Source organism: Ornithorhynchus anatinus, chromosome 5, assembly GCF_004115215.2.
Source record: "Ornithorhynchus anatinus isolate Pmale09 chromosome 5, mOrnAna1.pri.v4, whole genome shotgun sequence".
Lineage (NCBI taxonomy): Eukaryota > Metazoa > Chordata > Mammalia > Monotremata > Ornithorhynchidae > Ornithorhynchus > Ornithorhynchus anatinus.
The window spans coordinates 74,498,816-74,517,863 of NC_041732.1; the positions used below are offsets into that span (position 1 = coordinate 74,498,816).

A 19,048-nucleotide genomic window follows, 5' to 3' on the forward strand; every position below is an offset into this window, starting at 1 on the left:
GTCTAAACACCCACCACTTGTCCGCTCTGTGGCCTTGGACAAGTCACTTGATTTTTCTGTCTCGGTTACCTCAGCTGTAAAATGTACGGTGATCCACACAGAGTAAGCGCTTAATAAATACAATTGAATGAAGAAGTTGAGACTAAGCCCTATGTGGGATAGGGACTGTGTATAACCTATCTTGTATCTACCTCCGCACTTAGCATAGATCTACTATAGTAAGCACTTAACAAATACAATTAAAAAAAAAAAGGCAGAGTGATCGATCAGTGGATTAAGGTGACCCCCGCAGCAGGTGAGATCCAACTAGGCCCCTCTCCTCAGCTCTGAGCCTTGTTAATTCCCTGGTAGGCGTGGGTTTCCAAACAACGATGACCCATGGATGGTGCCCCGGGACACTCCAAAAGAAAACAGACCGTAGCTACGCCATCAAGGAGAAATCGCTTGTTTTCTGTGTTGCGGAACTGGACGTTATTCTTGCTGGCCACAGAGGCAAGCGATGGCAGTTAGAGAAGTCAACGGCAGGGAAAGAAGACAAAGCCGTATATCCTATTTGCCCTCAGATTTATGAGAAAGAAACAAAAGCAGTTGGGGGAGGCCAAGAAAGGGAGCGCACACACGCACATAGTCATCCTCAGAGATAAGTGGTTCCACGTATGCAAAGAGATATCCTTGAAGTGATAAACACACAGGGTCACAAATATAAGAGACGGAGGAAGAAAAAAAGCAGGAAACCATATAGACAGCAACAGTACTGTTGGCAGGGGGTTGTACTGAGCACCTACTGCACAGAGTTCTCTTTTGTTGCCGCCCGTGTTAACCGTTTGCAGAATACTATCCCAGGTGCTAGTATGCATAGCCCACTGTACCAAGCATCTACGGAGTGCCGAGCAGTGTCCTAGGCACCTGCTCTGTGCCGAGTACTGAACTGAGAACGGAGCGGAAAGTCAAAGTCGACTGGGATTAGAGAAGAAGGCAGGGCTAAAGTAGTCTGGCCGTACCCATGGCACCGTGTACTGCACGTGCCAGGTGGGAAGCGGGCGAAGAGGTAGGAAAAGCAGGGCATTTCATACCACGATGCTGTTGGCAGCAGTGAGAGCTGCTTCACTTCCCCATCAAACAGAAACTCCTCCCCACTGGCTTTAAAAGCACTCGATCACCTTATCCCCTCCTACCTCACCTCGCTACTCTCCTACTACAACCCAGCCCGCACACTTCACCCCTCTATTGCCAAGCTTCTCACCTTGATCTCATCTGTCTTGCTGTCATCCCCTTGCCCACACACCCTGCCTCTGGCCTGGAACGGCCTCCCTCCTCGTATCCAACAGAATTACCCTTCCCCTGCTCCAAATCATAATTGAGGCACATCTCCTCCAAGAGGCCATCCCTGACTAAGCCCTCCTTTCCTCTTCTCTCACTCCCTTCTGTGTCACCCGGACTTCCTCCCTTTATTCATCCTCCCTCCCATCCCCACAGCATTTATGTACCTATCTAGAATTTATTCATTTATATTCATGTCTGTCCTCCCCTCTAAACTGTAAGCTCATTGTAATAATCATGGTATTTGTTAAGTACTTACTATGTGCAGAGCACTGTTCTAAGTGCTGGGGTGAATACAGGGTAATCAGATTGTTCCACGTGGGGCTCACATCTTTTTTTTAATCCCCATTTTTACAGATGAGGTAACTGAGGCCCAGACAAGTTAAGTGACTTGCCCAAGGTCGCACAAGTGGCGGGGCCGGGAGTAGAACCCATGACCTTTGACTTCCATGCCCGGGCTCTTTCCACTAAGCCACAGTAGAGAATCTGTCTATTGTCATATTGTCCTCTCCTAAGTATGTAGTATAGCTCTCTGGACACAGTAAACGCTCAATAAATACGATTGACTGACTCCAACTCACCTTGCAATCCCAAGCGGAGGGTGGCACCCCCAGGAGAGGTCAGGGAGCAGTCCCACTGGCTGGAAATTGGAGCAGCCGGAGCAGTGGCAAGATGGGCCGGCTTTCCCCCGCCTCACATCCCGGGGTAGCCCTCGCCCCCTGCGCGGAATCCCAGGCCACTATCAGAGGTAAATGATAGTACCACTGGTGGCCAATGGACTGCCTAGAACACTGCAGCCCAGGTCCCTCTGCCCATGTGGGCTGACATTCCATCAGGCCAGTCAATCAATCGGTAGCATTAACGGAGTGTTTAGCAACCGCAGAGCACTGTACCTGGCTGTTCTTTGGGGCACACAGACAGCAGCAAGGAGCGGCCTTGCCCCTGCCGCTAAGGAAAGAGAAAAAAAAAAAAGCCCACCTGCTTTGAAATGACCCAAGCCATAGCAGTCACTGTAGCAGCTGGCACTTCACCAGTTCCCCGTTCCACGGTCCGACTGCCAACTCACCCTGTGCCGACTGCTGAACTAGGCAGTGGGAATATACGAAAGAAAGCTACACCTGATCCTTGCCCTCGGGGAGCTAACGTACTGGCTGATTTTATGTTCCAACCCCACCTGCTCCTCTGTTTGATGCCCAGGGCAAACATCTCATGTATTTCTTATTTAATTAGTCCTAGCTTCCCCCTTAGCTGTTCCCTCTCTCCAACCCCAATCACCTCCCCCTCCCCAGTGTCTTTAAATCTCCAGCCCAAGCACTCTTTACCTATTCACCAAACTTAGATCTTACCATTACCTCCTTCCTTCCCCAAAGGGGTCCCACAGACTTCCACAAGTTCCCCCAAACTTGGACTAGCCCCAGCCTCTCCATCAACTCTACCGCCGTAACCCACCACCCTCTTCTCCACCACGACCCAACCCACACACTTTGCATCTCTAAGACCAATCTACTTTCTGTACCCCAATCTCATCTATCTCACGGGCAATCCCTTGTCCATGTTCTCCCATGGGATGACCTTCCCTCCCCCTTCGTTTCTGATGGACCTCTGCTCTTCCCAACTTCAGAACCCTCTGAAATCCACCTGTCTTTCAGGACACTCTCATCATCCCACTCTATTTCCCTTCCATACTCTCACCTATACACATGATTCCATATCCCCTGAGTACTTAGCTGTTTACCCCACCCCTTCAACTCTGGCACTTTTGTACCTAGCTTTATATTCGGTTGCTGCCCCTTCCTAGATTGTAACCTCCTTCAGGGTAGGGATTGTGTCATGTACTAACTCTACTGTACTCTCCTAAGTGTTAGTACAGTGCTCTGCACAGAGTAAAGCTCAATACATGCCATCGGTCATTTGGCTTCAATACCGGTTCTTCCTTATCTGTAAAATGGGGATTAAGACTGATTCCCCATGTGACACAGGGACTCTGTCTGACCTGATCACCTTGTATCCACCCCAGCGCTTAGAACAGTGTTTGGTACATAGTAAGTGCTTAACAAGCACTACAATAATTATTGTTACTGTGAGGGACTGGGAGAGCATCCCATCTCATCGTGGATCTACACAGGTACCTAATACGGTGCTTGGTGCATAGGGAGTGCTTAATAAACACAATTCACTATTATTATTTATTATTGTTGTTTTTACTGTTGTCACCCTCCACCCCTATTGCATGTCCCCCGCCTGGGAGTTGAATCAGAAGGATGAGAGCAGAGAGCAGAGCTGGAAGCCTTGTTAAAGGTGGGTTGTTTCCTTCGTTTCACAGTGAAATCGATGGTTCTATTAACCCTAACAGCCTTCCTGTTGCTCTGAGGTTACAGAAAAGCAGCACCGAACCCTCTTATCTACTGCCCGATGGGACCGGCCCAGCAGATGGACGGCTGCCGGCAAGATGCTCAAGTCCCCACCTGGAGATGCTTCTCTTCATTCCAGGGTCATCTCTTGATTCCTTGTTACCCCTAGAAGAAATATTTTTTTTGCCCAGTGGGGCCACACAGGCTGAAGACCTGTATAGAGAAAATAAAAGGGCCTGTTTCCTCCTCCTTCAGATGCATACCGCTGAAACCTGCACTTTGGAAATGCATTTTCTGTGGGAGAAGAGACACCAACTGTTCCCAGCAGCAGCTACTCTGCGGGAACTGAAATTGGGGACCCCGAGTTTGCAGCCTGAATTCCATTTATTCGGTCTCTTCCTTTTCCTGCCAGCCCAGGGGAACTGTATATACCTTTCTGGGACTGGCAGTTAAACTTTAGCCAGGTTCCTTTGAGGTTTTCCAAGTTGTTTGCACCGGAGGATCCCGTTCCTGATTGTTCACCAACACTTTAATGAACCATAATATTAAACAGTGGGCCAGGTACTCTGCTAAAATCTGGAGTAGATATAAGATAAGTCAGATTGGGTGCACACCTGCTCCACAAGGGTCCCACCCTCTTAAAGGTATGGAGAAAAACAAATCAGTCAATGATATTTATTAAGTGTTTACCATGTGCAGCATACTATACCAGCAACTTGGGCAGGTATAATACAATAGAGTTGGTAAACATGGTCTCTCTGCCCACAAGGAGCTTACACTTGACGAAAATAAATTACAAATAGAAAATATTTGTAATAGAAATAGTATTTACTTGATTAGAAATAGTAGAATATTAATAATAATAATGGTATTTTTAAAGCACTTACTATGTGCCAGGCACTGTACTAGGCACTGGGGAGGATACAAGCAAATCGAGTCGGAGACCATCCTTATCCCATAGGGGGCTCACAGCCTCAATTGCCATTTTACAGATGAGGTAATTGAGGCACAGAGAAGTGAAGTGACTTGGCGAGGTCACACAGCAGACCAGTGGCGGAACTGGGATTAGAATCCATGACCTTCTAACTCTCAGGTCTGTGCTCAAGTACACCCATTTTACAGCTATCTGAGCCTCATTTTGGGGGGGGAGGATTCTACCCTGACCGTTTTGGCCACTTAATGTCAATGAAAATGCAAGTGACAACATAGCTTTTACCTATTCAGTCTAACAAATGATTAATCTAGGAATCACAGAGCCTCTCACACCTAGCACCTTTCACCTCTGCATATTTATTTCCTTTTCTCTCTGCCAACCCTTCAGCTGTTCTCCACAAGTGTTTCTTCTAATTGAAAACATAGTTGAGTTTTGCATTTGAGACAATCTGTCCACCTGCTACTTACTGAACCTCTGAAACAAAATCTGGGGATTTATTCTCCCTTTCTCCTCCACCCCTCTTCCTCCTGGACTCATCAATCTGGCCCCCATCCAAGAGCAGATCGATTGGGGAGCAAGAAGCACCTCTAAACCTTGGCCTGGGTTGCTCACCACATCCATTATTTTTGTCACCAGTTTTCTTTAATTAAGGGTGTTCAGAGTTGCCCTCATCCATGTTCCCCACTTAAAAAATAGAGATATGAAGCTGTGGATTTTTTAATGAGATAGCTTGCTTGTGGCTACGGGCAAGTCTCTTGATTGGCCTAGGAGTCCGGTGATCTGGGAAGCCTGGAGGTGTTAATCGGCCTTTATCTGCACTTATTTCTGATCTGTTAATGTGCTAATTCTCCTTATCTGCCCTTATTTGCTATTCCTTGTCTGCTCCTAAAGCTTGGAGGTTTTTCTTATTTGTTTGTTTCTCCCTTAGGGATAATTTCTTTTGCTTCTGCTGCAGTCATTTCATTCACCCTCTGGGTTAGTCGGCAGTAGGGAAAGCCACTCTGTATAAAGTTTGTAAATAAAGCAACCTTCCCCTAAATCCCATCTTTTGCCTTTATGGAGAAGTATCAGTGTGAACAGAATTTGTTTTCTCAGAGTCTTCCAGGGCAGTAGCAGCAGCAGCAGGGCTGGGAGTGAGTGGGAAAGCTGGAGACGCTGTCTGTCAATCTTCCTCTGAGCTGGGCTGTCCATACAAATGTTGGTTTGACAAGAGCTTAGGCTCATGTAGATTCAGGTTGAACCCCAATATACCCTGCTGAAGAATCCATCATTCAGTAATGTGCTTGTCAGCCTGACTTATATGGCAGCAGGCCTGAATTCAAACTAAGTTCCTTGGGGTCTAAACTGGAAGACAGAATCTCTTTACAAATACTGAGAGAATCGAGATTCAACAGGAAGTCATCTGAGTTGATTGGGATGGAGCGGCAGAATAAGTCCCTGAATATACAAATGAAATCCACATAAAAATATAACTATATCGGGGCTGAGAAGGATGATAAAGTTAAATGCTTGAGGGCAAGCAGAAGAACGGATCTTGACAAGAGGTTTGAGACTGGGAGAGGCATTAGAGAGGAACAAGAAAGAGAAGGAGAAAATCTACTCAAATTCTAATACTAAATTTTGAATCCTGGCTGAGCAAGAATCAATCATTTAATCAATCGAATTACTGTATACAGAACATCGTACTTACTGCTTAGGAGAGGACAGTATAACAGCGTTGGTAGACACATTCACTGCCAAAAAGGAGCTTAGGGACTAGAGGGGGAGGAAGACGTTGACATAAATGATTAAATTACAGATATCTACGTAAGCTCTGTGGGCCTGAGAGAGGAGTGAATAAAGGGTTCAAATCTAAGTGAAAGGGCAAGGCAGATGGGAGTGGGAGAAGAAGAAATTAGGGCTTAGGTGAAATTTAGAAGGAATCCATTGGAGGAGGTTAGATAAGGAAGGAAAGTTGTGATTGAGGGATCAAAAGGACAAGAAGGCATAAATATCACTGATTGATTGTTTGAAAGTCTTCTTGGAAAAGATGGGATTTTGCTAAGGCATTGAAGGTGGGGAGAGTGGGGTCTGTTGTACACAAAGAAGGAGGGAGTTTCAGGACAGAGGAAAGATGTGGGTAAGGGATTGGCAATGAGCTAGATGAGACTGAGGTACAGTGAGGAAGCTGGAGCTAAAGGAGAAAAATGTGCAGACTTCTAGTAGGAAATCAGCATTCATTCATTAAATCCAATCTTATTTATTGAGTGCTTACCGTGTTCAGAACAATGTACTGAGTGCTTAGGAGAGTACATTCCAACAAGCTGTACATTCCAACATGTCCAAAACTGAGCTCCTCATCTTCCCTCCCAAGCCCTGTCCTCTTCCTGACTTCCCTATCACTGTGGATGGTACGACCATCCTTCCCGTCTCTCAAGCCCTCAACCTCGGTGTCATCTTTGACTCGCTCTCTCGTTCACCTCACGCGTCCAATCCGTCACCAAGACCTGTCGGTCTCACCTTTATAATATCGCCAAGATCTGCCCTTTCCTCTCCACCCAAAGGGCTATCTTACTAGTACAGGGTCTCATAATATCCCGGCTGGATTACTGTGTCAGCCTTCTCTCTGATCTCCCTTCCTCCCGTCTCTTCCCACCCCAGTCTATTCTTCATTCCACTGCCCGGCTCATTTTCCTGCAGAAACGCTCTGGGCATGTCACTCCCCTTCTCAAAAACCTCCAGTGGTTGCCTATCAACCTCCGCATGAAACAAAAACTTCTCACTCTAGGCAACAAGGCTCTCCGTCACCTTGCCCCTTCTACCTCTCCTCCCTTCTCTCTTTCTACCGCCCACCCCGTAGGCTCCGCTCCTCCGCCACCCACCTCCTCACCGTACCCCGTTCTCGCCTATCCCGCCATCGATCCCTGGGCCGCGTCCTCCCACTGTCCCGGATTGCCCTCCCTCCTCACCTCCGCCAAACTAACTCTCTTCCCCTCTTCGAAACCCTACTTAAAGGTCACCTCCTCCAAGAGGCCTTGCCAGACTGAGCTCCCTCTTTTCCCTCTGCTCCCTCTCTACCCCCCCTTCACCTCTCCTCAGCTAAGCCCTCTCTTCCCCCCTTTCCCTCTACTCCTCCCCCTCTCCCTTTCCCTCCCCCAGCACTGTGCTCATCCGCTCATTTGTATATATTTATATTACCTTATTTATTTTGTTAATGAGATGTACATCCTCTCGATTCTATTTACTGCTATTGTTTTAATGAGATGTACATCCCCTTGATTCTATTTATTACTATTGTTTTTGTCTGTCTCCCCCAATTAGACTGTAAGCCCATCAGTGGGCAGGAACTGTCTCTATCTGTTGCCGATTTGAACATTCCAAGTGCTTAGTACAGTGCTCTGCACATAGTAAGCGCTCAATAAATACTATTGAATGAATAAATGAATGAATGAACAAGGTAAGGTAGAATAAAAATCATAATAATGATGGTAATGGTATTTGTTAAGCGCTTACTATATGCCAAGCACTGTTCTGAGCAACTGGGGTAGATATGAGGTAATCAGGTTGTCTCGCAGGGGGCTCACAGTCTTAATCCCCATTTTATAGATGAGGGAAGTGAGGCACAGAGAAGTGAAGTGACTTGCCCTAAGTCACACAGCTGATAAGTAGAGGAGCTGGGATTATTAATAATGATGATAATAATAATAATAATGTTGGTATTTGTTAAGTGCTTACTACATGCAAAGCACTGTTTTAAGCTCTAGGGTAGATACAGGGGTGTGAGGTTGTCCCACGTGAGGCTCACAGTCTTCATCCTCATTTTACAGATGAGGGAACTGAGGCACAGAGAAGCGAAGTGACTTGCCCACAGTCACACAGCTGACAAGGGGCAGAGTCGGGATTAGAACCCACAACCTCTGACTCTCAAGCCCGGGCTCCTTCCACTAAGCCACACAGGTGATTGAGTGCTTTAAAGCCGATGGTAAGGTGTTTTTGTTTGATGTGGAGCTGAATGGGCAAACACTGGAGGCTCTTGAGGAGTGGGGAAATATCGACTGATTATTTTTTTCTTAAGAAAAATGATCTTGGCAACGGAGTGAAGTGTGGACTGAAGTGGGGAGAGACAAGAGGCAGGGAAATCAGCAAGGACGTGATCCGGGCTTGGATCAGTTCGGTAGCAGTTTGGATGGCAAGGAAAGTGACATTCTGCTAGCTGAACTGTTTTTGAGTGCGTACGCATGTACTTGCGTGTGGTGTGCTAGGGAATCTGGCCTGTGCAAGTTTGCAAAGATCAATAACTGCCTATCTCAGGCAGCTGTCTGGATTAGCAACGGTAGACACGTTCAGCTTCTGGAGTGGTCTGAGCAGTCACCTGTGGACTTCGCTCAATAACAAATGGTAGGACAGGACCACCACCAGCCGGGTCATGGAACAGTGGCAACTCATCGGGATTGACAGTGGTTCCCCTGGGGAGCGCATGTGAGGAGAATGGATGACAATCGGACACCCAGGCAGCTGCTGCATGGATGAACTGATATGGATCCATGCAAACCGGGAAGGAAGAATCGATGATTCCAAGAAAAAGTCAATATAATCCAGCCTCAAACAATGCAGCGGAGCAGCGGACTGAGCAGTGTCCTCCTCAAGAACCTGCAGCGGTTGCCCATCCACCTCCACGTCAATCTCCCTTGGCTTTAAAGCATTCGATCACTTTGGCCTCTCCTATCTTACCTCTTTTATTTCCTACTACAACCGGACCACACACTTCATTCCTCTAATGCCTCCCTACTCGCCGTACCTCCATCTAGTCTATTTTGCTCCCAACCCCTCACCTACGTCCTGCCTCTAGCGTGGAACTCACTCCCCTTTCAAATCCACCCAACTCCACATTTCCAAAGCTTTCTTGAAATCACATCTCCGCCAAAAGACCTTCCCTGGCGAAACCCACATTTCCCCTACTCCCTCTTCCTTCTGTGTTGCCTTTTCATCTGGATTTATACACTTTATTTATCCCCCCTTCATCTGCACAGCACTTACTTGCACGTCTGTAATTTATTTTAAAGCCCGTCTCCACTGCTAGACTGTAAGCTCCTTGTGGGCAGGGAACATGCCTACCAAATTTATTACACTGCCCTCTCCCAAGCACTTAGTACCGCACAAAGAAAGGGGTCAATAAATTCGACTGATCGATCGATTGATTGAGACCACTGTAGCGAACAGATAAGTCTCACAGACACAATTGGCAGAGAGGTTGTTCTAATAATAATAATAATAATAATAATATTTTATATCAGCACCTACTTTGCAACAAGCATTCTACTAACCACCAGGATAGACAGAGATAATCCAGTTGAACAGCACACTGTTCCATATGGGTCTCACAGTCTAAACAAGACAGGTATTTAATCCCTATTTCAGAGATAAGGAAACTGAGGCCCAGAGACATTATGAGGTCACATAGCTGGCAGGTGGTAGATTTGGAATGAGACTACTTTTCTCTCCTCGAGCAGTGATTTTGCAAAGCTAGGGATACCAAGAGACAGGACTGAAAACAGAGGCAGGCCCTGGATGAGCTAAGCCTTTAGCAGAGGGAGTAATACCCTTACGTGTGAGCAGTGAATGTTGGTCCGGCGTTGATGTTTGCGACCAAATTCAAAGGCATGGTTGAGAACTCACCACTTTCAAGGGTCAGATTGCATTTGTGTGAGAGAGTTGTCGTCGGGACTAGACACAGCCTTTCCTAATGTGCTGACTTTTTTCTTTCCTAGGGGAGTTGCTTAGCTCGCAGAAACACTCCCAGAGCTTTCCAAGGGAAGGCCTCCATTCCCCCACCACAGTTGGTGGGAGTGTCAAGTCCCAGTTGGTGAGCCACTGGAAGACTTTACACCCCCACACACATTGACTCACCCCTCACGGGACAGAGGCAGGAGTGGGGAGATGTGGGCAAGGCAGGGTTGAATTGGCTGGGTTTGAATGCTCGATCCTGATGAAAAAGAAAATGAACCCGTAGTTGACAGAAGCAGCGTGGCCTCGTGGAAAAAGCAGGGGACGGGAGTCCGAGGACCTGTACTCCAATCCCGACTCCACCACCTGTCAGCTGTGTGATCTTAGGCTCCAATTAGATGTATCCATCCCAGTGCTTAGTAGAGTGCCCGCCATATAGTAAGCACTTAACAATAACACAATTATTTTTATCATCATTATTAGTCTCTCAACTTCTCTAAATCTGAGTTATCTGTAAAGTGAGGATTCAATCCTTCTCTCTCTAACTTAGACTATAAGCCCCAAGTGGGACAGGGACTGTGTCCACTCTGACTGTCTTGTATCTACCCTAGCACTCGGTACAGCACCTGACACATAGTCATTCATTCATTCAATTCAGTCGCATTTATTAATAATGTTGGTATTTGTTAAGCTCTTACTATGTGCAGAGCACCGTTCTAAGCGCTGGGGTAGATACAGGATGATCACGTTATCCCACGTGGGGCTCACGGTCTTCATCCCCATTTTACAGATGAGGGAACTGAGGCACAGAGAAGTGAGTTGACTTGCCCAAAGTCACACAGCTGACAAGCGGCAGAGTCGGGATTCGAACCCATGACCTCTGGCTCACAAGCCCGGGCGCTTTCCACTGAGCCACGCTGCTTCTCAGATTTATTGCGTGCTTACTATGTGCAGAGCACTGTACTAAGCGCTTGGAAAGTACAATTTGGCGACAGTTAGAGGCAATCCCCACTCACCAACGGGCTCACAGTCTAGAAGTAAGCACTTAACAAGAACCTTAAAAAAGAAAAGTTGATTCCAGTTGGAAACAAACATTTCAAGGTTTGAAGAATCATGGGAAGACATCACGGGAACCCAAACTGCACCCTTCGCTCATCTAATGCCAACACACTCACTGAACTCCAATCCCGTTTTTCCCCCCACCAAACCCTTTGCCCGTGCGATAGTAGTAATGATAATGCCGGTATTTGTTAAGCGCTTACTATGTGCCAAGCACTATTCTAAGCACTGGGGTAGATACCAAGTTATCAGGTTGTCCCACATGGGGGCTCACCGTCTTAATCCCCATTTTACAGATGAGCTATCTGAGGCACAGAGAAGTGAAGTGACTTGCCCAAAGTCACAAAGCTGACGTGTGACTATGTATCCACTATGTCATGATGTAGTAGCAATAATATTTATTTAATAGTGTTGGTATTTGTTAAGCACTTACTATGTGCAGAGCACCGTTCTAAGCGCTGGGGTAGACACAGGGGAATCAGGTCGTCCCACGTGGGGCTCACGGTCTCAATCCCCATTTTACAGAGGAGGTAACTGAGGCACGGAGAAGTGAAGTGACTTGCCCACAGTCACACAGCTGACAAGTGACAGAGCGGAGATTCGAACCCATGACCTCTGACTCCAAAGCCCGGGCTCTTTCCCCTGAGCCACGCTGCTTCGGCACTTATTATATGCATAACACTATACTAAGCACGGAGAGAGAATAAATAGGTAGGAATTAAACACAGTCCCTTTCCCTTTTTGGGCTCATAATCTAAAAGTTTAGGTGGGGAGAAGGGATTGGCGACGGTCACATCAGGAGTGTTGAACACTAAAACACAACCCAGACCGACCGCCTAAATAGGATCAAAGATTCGGTGGCGTTGCTGGGGCCTGAGAGCATGGGGTAGCTTGGTGGGACTGAGGACCCTCAGTGGTAGGAAAAAAGGCAGTGGTTACCATGACGCCTGTCTCATAATAAGCTCTCAATAGATACCGCTATTATTATTATTTTGAGAAAGAGGAAAACAGCATTCGCGCATGATGCCGTCCGAGAGCATGCGGGAACAGGTTTTATCCCCAGCCTGAGGGGAACAGAGCATCCCGGGAGTGGGGGGACCTTGGCTGGCAAGAGGGAAAGTGGGGGTTACCACAGTGCTTTTCTCAGGAATGACGGAAGGGTCCCAGAGCAGGTGGGAGCAACTGATGTGCCCGGCCCAGCAGGCACAAAGCGGGCTGGGAGTCAGGACCCTCAGTGATGAAATGGAAGGCGGTAGTTACCGAGGCGCTTTTCTTGGTGGCGGCTGATTTAATAATAATAATGAGGTTGGTATTTGTTAAGCGCTCACTATGTGCCTAGCACTGTTCTAAGCGCTGGGGTGGACACAGGGGAATCAGGTCGTCCCACGTGGGGCTCACAGTCTTAATCCCCATTTTACAGATGAGGGAACTGAGGCACCGAGAAGTGAAGTGACTTGCCCAAAGTCACACAGCTGGCAAGTGGCAGAGCCGGGGTTCGAACCCATGACCTCTGACTCCAGAGCCCGGGCTCTTTCCAGTGAGCCACGCTGATTTCTTCCCTCTGGCCTGGAGGTCTCTCCCCGTTCATATCCAACTGTCCACCACTCCCGTACTCAGATCACAAATCCTTCAAGAGGCCTACCCTAAGTCCTCATTTTCCCTGTCAGCCGTCCCTTCTTTGTTTTCTATGCACTTGGTTTATAACCTTTTCTTCTCTTATGTCGTCGAGTCACTCCGACCCACCGCGACACCAGAGCCCCAGCTCTCCCAGAATGCCCCACTCTCCCTCTGCTATCGTTCCGGTATTGTATCCGTAGAGTTTCCTTGATAAAAAACATAGAAGTTGCTTACCAACTTCGGGAAGCAGCGTGGTTCGGTGGAAAGAGCCCGGGCTTGGAAGTCAGAGGTCACGGGTTCGTAGCCCAGATCCACCACCTGGCAGCTGTGTGGCTGTGGGCAAGTCACTTCGCTTCTCGGTGCCTCAGTGACCTCATCTGTAAAATGGGGATTAAGAGTGTGAGCCCCACGTGGGACAACTGATTACCCCGTCTCTCCCCCGGCGCTTAGAACAGTGCTCTGCACATGGTAAGCGCTTAACAAATACCAACATTATTACCACTGCCGCCTTCCACGCAGTAAACGTGAGTCTCCGCCCTCGACCCTCTCCCATGCCGCTGCTGCCCAGCCCGGGTGAGTTTTGACTTGAAGCAGGTTGCCTTCCACTAGCTAGCCGCTGCCCAAGATAGGAATGGAATGGCATCTGTTAAGCGCTTACTATGTGCAGAGCACCGTTCTAAGCGCTGGGGTAGATACAGGGTAATCAGGTTGCCCCACGTCAGGCTCCCATTTAATCCCCATTTTCCAGATGAGGGAACTGAGGCACCGAGAAGCTAAGTGACTTGCCCACAGTCACACAGCTGACGAGCGGCAGAGCCGGGATACGAACCCACGACCTCTGACTCCCAAGCCCGGGCTCTTGCCACTGAGCCACGCTGGAATGGATACGCCTCTGCTCGACTCTCCCACCCGGAGCCGAGACTGGTAGAGAACTGGAAACTCTCCAGGTGCGACCCTGAGAGGTGCTATAACCCTTTACCGTTTTGATTTTCACCTTCCCCGCCACGGCACGTACACACATACCCAACTGTAATTTATTTTAATATGCTCCTCCCTTCTAGTCTGTAAGATCCTTGTGGGCGAGGATCGTGTTCACCTTCTCTTTCATTCATTCATTCAATAGTATTTACTGAGCGCTCACTATGTGCAGAGCACTGTACTAAGCGCTCGGAATGAACGAGTCGGCAACGGATAGAGACGGCCCCTGCCGTTCGACGGGCTTACGGTCTAATCGGGGGAGACGGACAGACGAGAACGGTGGCGATATTGTACTCTCCCAAGTGCTTAGTACAGTTCTCGTGTGCTCAATAAATACCACTGACTGATAGATGGATAGATTGATCCAGGTCAATACCGGTCCTAGAATCCATCGCTGTCTTCCCGAAGGACAATAAAAGAAGTTAATGGGGGTAGGGAGAGAAACTGAGAAACAGTGACTGAGGAATAGAAACATCGAAGCAGAGACCGGGAGAGAAAGACTGAGAGAGAAAAGGGACCGGGAGACGTATGTGAGACACACAGTCACACCTAATCGCTTTCCCTTCTCTCTCCCCCTGGCTTTTGAGGAACGATCACCAGGATTCCAGTGCTGGAGCCAGACAGTTTCTGTGGCTTCGAAGGCTCTCAAAAAAAGGTTTTGTCAGATGTGTGGGGAAGTGCCAGCTTCTGTGCCAGATGTTACTAATTCCCTCGGCACAGCCTGTGATGGTATAAAAGTGAGACACACCACTTGTGACTCACTCCTGCCTTAGAACCAGCTGGTTTCCATTTGGATGTCATGTGGAAGCAAAACTCTTCGGTAAATCCAGGAAATCACCTGAGCCTTGCCAACACCGTTCTTTTGCTGATTCCCCTTGTTGCGCATGTGGGTTATGCGAAGGCGGCACGGCACAGTGAATAGAACGTGGGCCTGGCGGTCAGAAGGTCACGGGTTCAGCGTGGCTCAGTGGAAAGAGCTTGGGCTTCGGAGTCAGAGGTCATGGGTTCGACTCCCGGCTCGGCCACTTGTCAGCTGTGTGACCTGAGGCAAGTCACTTAACTTCTCTGTGCCTCGGTTCCCTCATCTGTAAAATGGGGATTAAGACTGTGAGCCTCACGTGGGACAACCTGATTACCCTATATCTACCCAAGCGCTTAACAAATACCAACATTATCGAGAGAAGCGGCGTGGCTCAGTGGAAAGAGCACGGGCTTTGGAGTCAGAGGTCATGAGTTCCAATCCCAGCTCTGCCACTTATCAGCTGGGTGACTGTGGGCAAGTCACTTCACTTCTCCGTGCCTCAGTTCCCTCGTCTGTAAAATGGGGATGAAGACTGTGAGCCCCACGTGGGACAACCTGATTCCCCTGTGTCGACCCCAGCGCTTAGAACAGTGCTCGGCACATAGTAAGCGCTTAACAAATACCAACATTATTATGGGTTCTAATCATGCCTCTGCCACTTGTATGGTATGTGGTCTTGGGCAAGTCACTTCACTACTCTCTGCCTCAGTGACCTCTTCCGTATAACGGAGATTGAGATGGGGAACCCAGGGTGGGACAGGGACTGTGGCCAACTCAATTTGCCGGTATCCACCCCAGGGCTTAGTACAGCACCTGGGTCATAGTAAGCCCTCAATAAATATCACAATTATTATTATTATTTTGAGAAAGAGGAAAAAAGCATTCAGCTCCACACACCTGGGCCTGTGGCTACTTGCAGGGGTGATGGTACATTCATTCAGTCGTATCTATTGAGCGCTTACTGTGTGCAGACCACTGTACCAAGTGCTTGATACATGACAGACCAGGAATTGAGAGCTAGGATCTCTGGTCCAGAGATTCTGAGAAACTCAAGCCTTAAACTGGGTGGCCCCGGGAAGCTTGGCAGGCCAAAAATAACATTATCTTTAAGAATGCTTGGATAGATTCAGGGACATTAGATTGTAAGCCCCTTGAGGTAGAAACATGAGTAACGTTACTGGGATATTCTCCCAAAGCCTTAGTACAGTGCCTAGCACTGGGTAGGAACTCATAAAATACCATTTTTTATGGTACTTGTAAAATGCTTACTATGTGCCAAACACTGAACTCTCACCTTTGTTGTATTCTACTCTCCCAAGAGCTTAGTACAGTGCTCTACACACCGTAAGCACTCAATCTTGTGTTATGCTGCCGGGTCATTTCCGATAAAAATAAAAGAATGTTGGTATTTGTTAGGCGCTTACTATGTGCCGAGCACTGTTCTAAGCGCTGGGGTAGACACAGGGGAATCAGGTTGTCCCACTTGGGGCTCACAGTTAATCCCCATTTGACAGATGAGGGAACCGAGGCACCGAGAAGTGAAGTGACTTGCCCAAATTCACACAGCTGCCAAGTGGCCGAGCCGGGAGTCGAACCCATGACCTCTGACTCCAAAGCCCGTGCTCTTTCCACTGAGCCGCGCTGCTTTCATTCATTCATTCAATAGTATTTACTGAGCGCTTACTATGTGCAGAGCACTGTACTAAGCGCTTGGAATGTACAAAACGGTAACAGATAAAGTCCCTGCCCTTTGACGGGCTTACGGTCTAGTCGAACACATCTCTCCACCTCCACCGCAATTGCTCTAGTAGTGTAACCCTAGAGTTTTCTTGGTAAAAATACAGAAGTGGTTTACCATTGCCTCCTTCCACACGGTCAACTTGAACCTCCACCCTCTACTCTCTCCCGTGCCGCTGCTGCCCAGCACCGGAGAGTTTCGACTTGTAGCAGATGACCTTCCACTCGCTAGCCACCGCCCAAGCTAGGAATGGAATGGCTCTGCCTCTGCTTGACTCTCCCTCCCGTAGTCAAGACTGGTAGGGTCCTGGAAACTCTCTAGGTGTGACCCCGAGAGGGGAAGCACTCAATAAATACCGTTAATTGACTGACCATACTAAGCACTACAAGAGAGTCAGGATCGACACAGTCTCTGTTGCACGTGGGGACTACGGTCTAAGTAGGAGGGAGTAAGATTTAATCCCCGTTTTACAGATGAGGTACCTGAAGCACAGAGACGTTAAATCCATCACTGGTATTTATGGAGCACTTAATGTGTTTGGAGAACTGTACTAAGTAGTGTGGCTCAGTGGAAAAAGCACGGGCTTGGGAGTCAGAGGTCATGAGTTCGAATCCCAGCTCTGCCACTTGTCAGCTGTGTGACTGTGGGCAAGTCACTTCACTTCTCTGGGCCTCAGTTCCCTCATCTGTAAAATGGGGATTAACTGGGAGCCTCACGTGGGACAACCTGATGACCCTGTATCTACCCCAGCGCTTAGAACAGTGCTCTGCACATAGTAAGCGCTTAACAAATACCAACATTATTAAATGCTTGGGAAGGTACTGTACAACAGAGTTGATAGAAAAGTTCCCTAACCACAAGGAGCTTACAGTCGAGAAGCAAGTTAAATGACTTGCCCAAGGTCACGAATTAAGTAGTGGAGTAGCTGAGACTAGAACTCAGGTCTTCTCCCTCCCAGGCCTGTGCTCTTTCTTTAGGCCACACTGTACCTGTGTTTATTTGATTGATGTTAGATACAGAAAGGAAAAGTCGAGGATAGAAGAGAGAAAAGTCAGGCCGTAATTGATTGATAATGAGTCCTGGGATCCAGGAAAGGGTCATCAGAGGGCAAGTCAGGGATGGAGAGGAGAGAGTCAGGGGTTTTGGATGTTCCTTACTGAATCGCTGTGAGACTATTGAGGGGTAGAGGATGGAGTTAGGGGTGTTGGATGGTCCATGCTCAGCCAGCTGGAGGTAAAGTCAAGGGACGGAGATGGGCGATTCAAGGGCACTGGGTAACAGGAGGGAGAATAAGGCTTGGAAATGGAGAGTCAGGGGTGTTGGACGATCCATACTGTGTCGCTGGAGGGAGAGTCAGAGCAGCGTAGCTCAGTGGAAAGAGCAGGGGCTTGGGAGTCAGAGTTCATGGGTTTGAATCCCGGCTCTGCCTCTTGTCAGCTGTGGGACTGTGGGCAAGTCACTTCACTTCTCTGTGCCTCAGTTACCCCAACTGTAAAATTGGGATTAAGACTGTGAGCCTCACGTGGGACAACCTGATGACCCTGTATCTACCCCAGCGCTCAGAACAGTGCTCCGCACATAGTAAGCGCTTAACGAATACCAACATTATTATCATTATTATACGGAGAGTGGAGAGTCAGGAGTGTTGGACGGTCCGTGCTTAGCCACTTGAGGAGAAAGTCAAGGGACGGAGAGGGAAGAGTGAGGGCTGTTGGATGCCCTTTGATGGATCACTGGAGGGAGAGTCAGACACAGAGAGGGAAGATTCGGGGTGTTGAGTGGTCCATCCCTACCAAGAGGGTGGGTGTCCAGGTGGGTAGACAACATACAGTTTTTCCATACATTTTGGCACCTTGGTCAGAGAGAGAATCCTGGTCCGGTGGACTAACTGGTCTGACCCAGTAATAGCATCACTTATGTTCTTATATTAGGTTCTAATAAATGTCCCAAGTCAGGTACGGATCCATTCTGGATTCCTACATCCTAGGTCTTGCTGCAGCCATCCATCCATCTTGAAAATAGATGTTCCAATTCTATTGCCGATACCGTGGAGCCTATTTATAATTTCAGCTAAATCCACAAGTACTGAAGTCAGAACATGAGCTGCTAAAAAATTCAGAACACCACTAGCACCTAATAAGCAACCTGCCACTAATGAGCACAAAAATTCTGTCTGGTATCAACAGGAGGGTTGGGAGAGACACATGTTTATCAACTTTTAAATTGTTTCCTCATTAAAATCTCTTTAATGCCTATTAAAATGTATATTACAGAGGCGTGTTCCTCATTGCAATTGAAGTCTTTCCAAAAGGCTGCCGGTACCTCTCTTTGAATATTATTTTTTGTTCCTCTAGGACGTGCAGCCACTTTGCTCATTATCTGTCACATAAAAACTTTGTTTTCCTCCGCAATGACTGGAGGTAAATTCGTGCGCGTGCCTGTGTGTTTTTTCCATTTGCTACACTGCCTTCATCTGGAAACTAACACAAGCACGGTTTAAAATGGTATTTATTAAGTGCTTACTCTGTGCCAACTTTGCTACTAGA

General features: G+C 47.9%; 1 non-coding gene across 1 annotated transcript; it reads right to left on the reverse strand.

Moving 5' to 3' along the window:
• Window positions 1–16,703: 16,703 nt before the first annotated feature.
• Window positions 16,704–16,841, reverse strand: LOC114812545. Its single transcript, XR_003760196.1, has one exon. It is a non-coding gene; the product is annotated as a small nucleolar RNA SNORA7 (small nucleolar RNA).
• Between the last annotated feature and the right edge of the window lie 2,207 nt (window positions 16,842–19,048).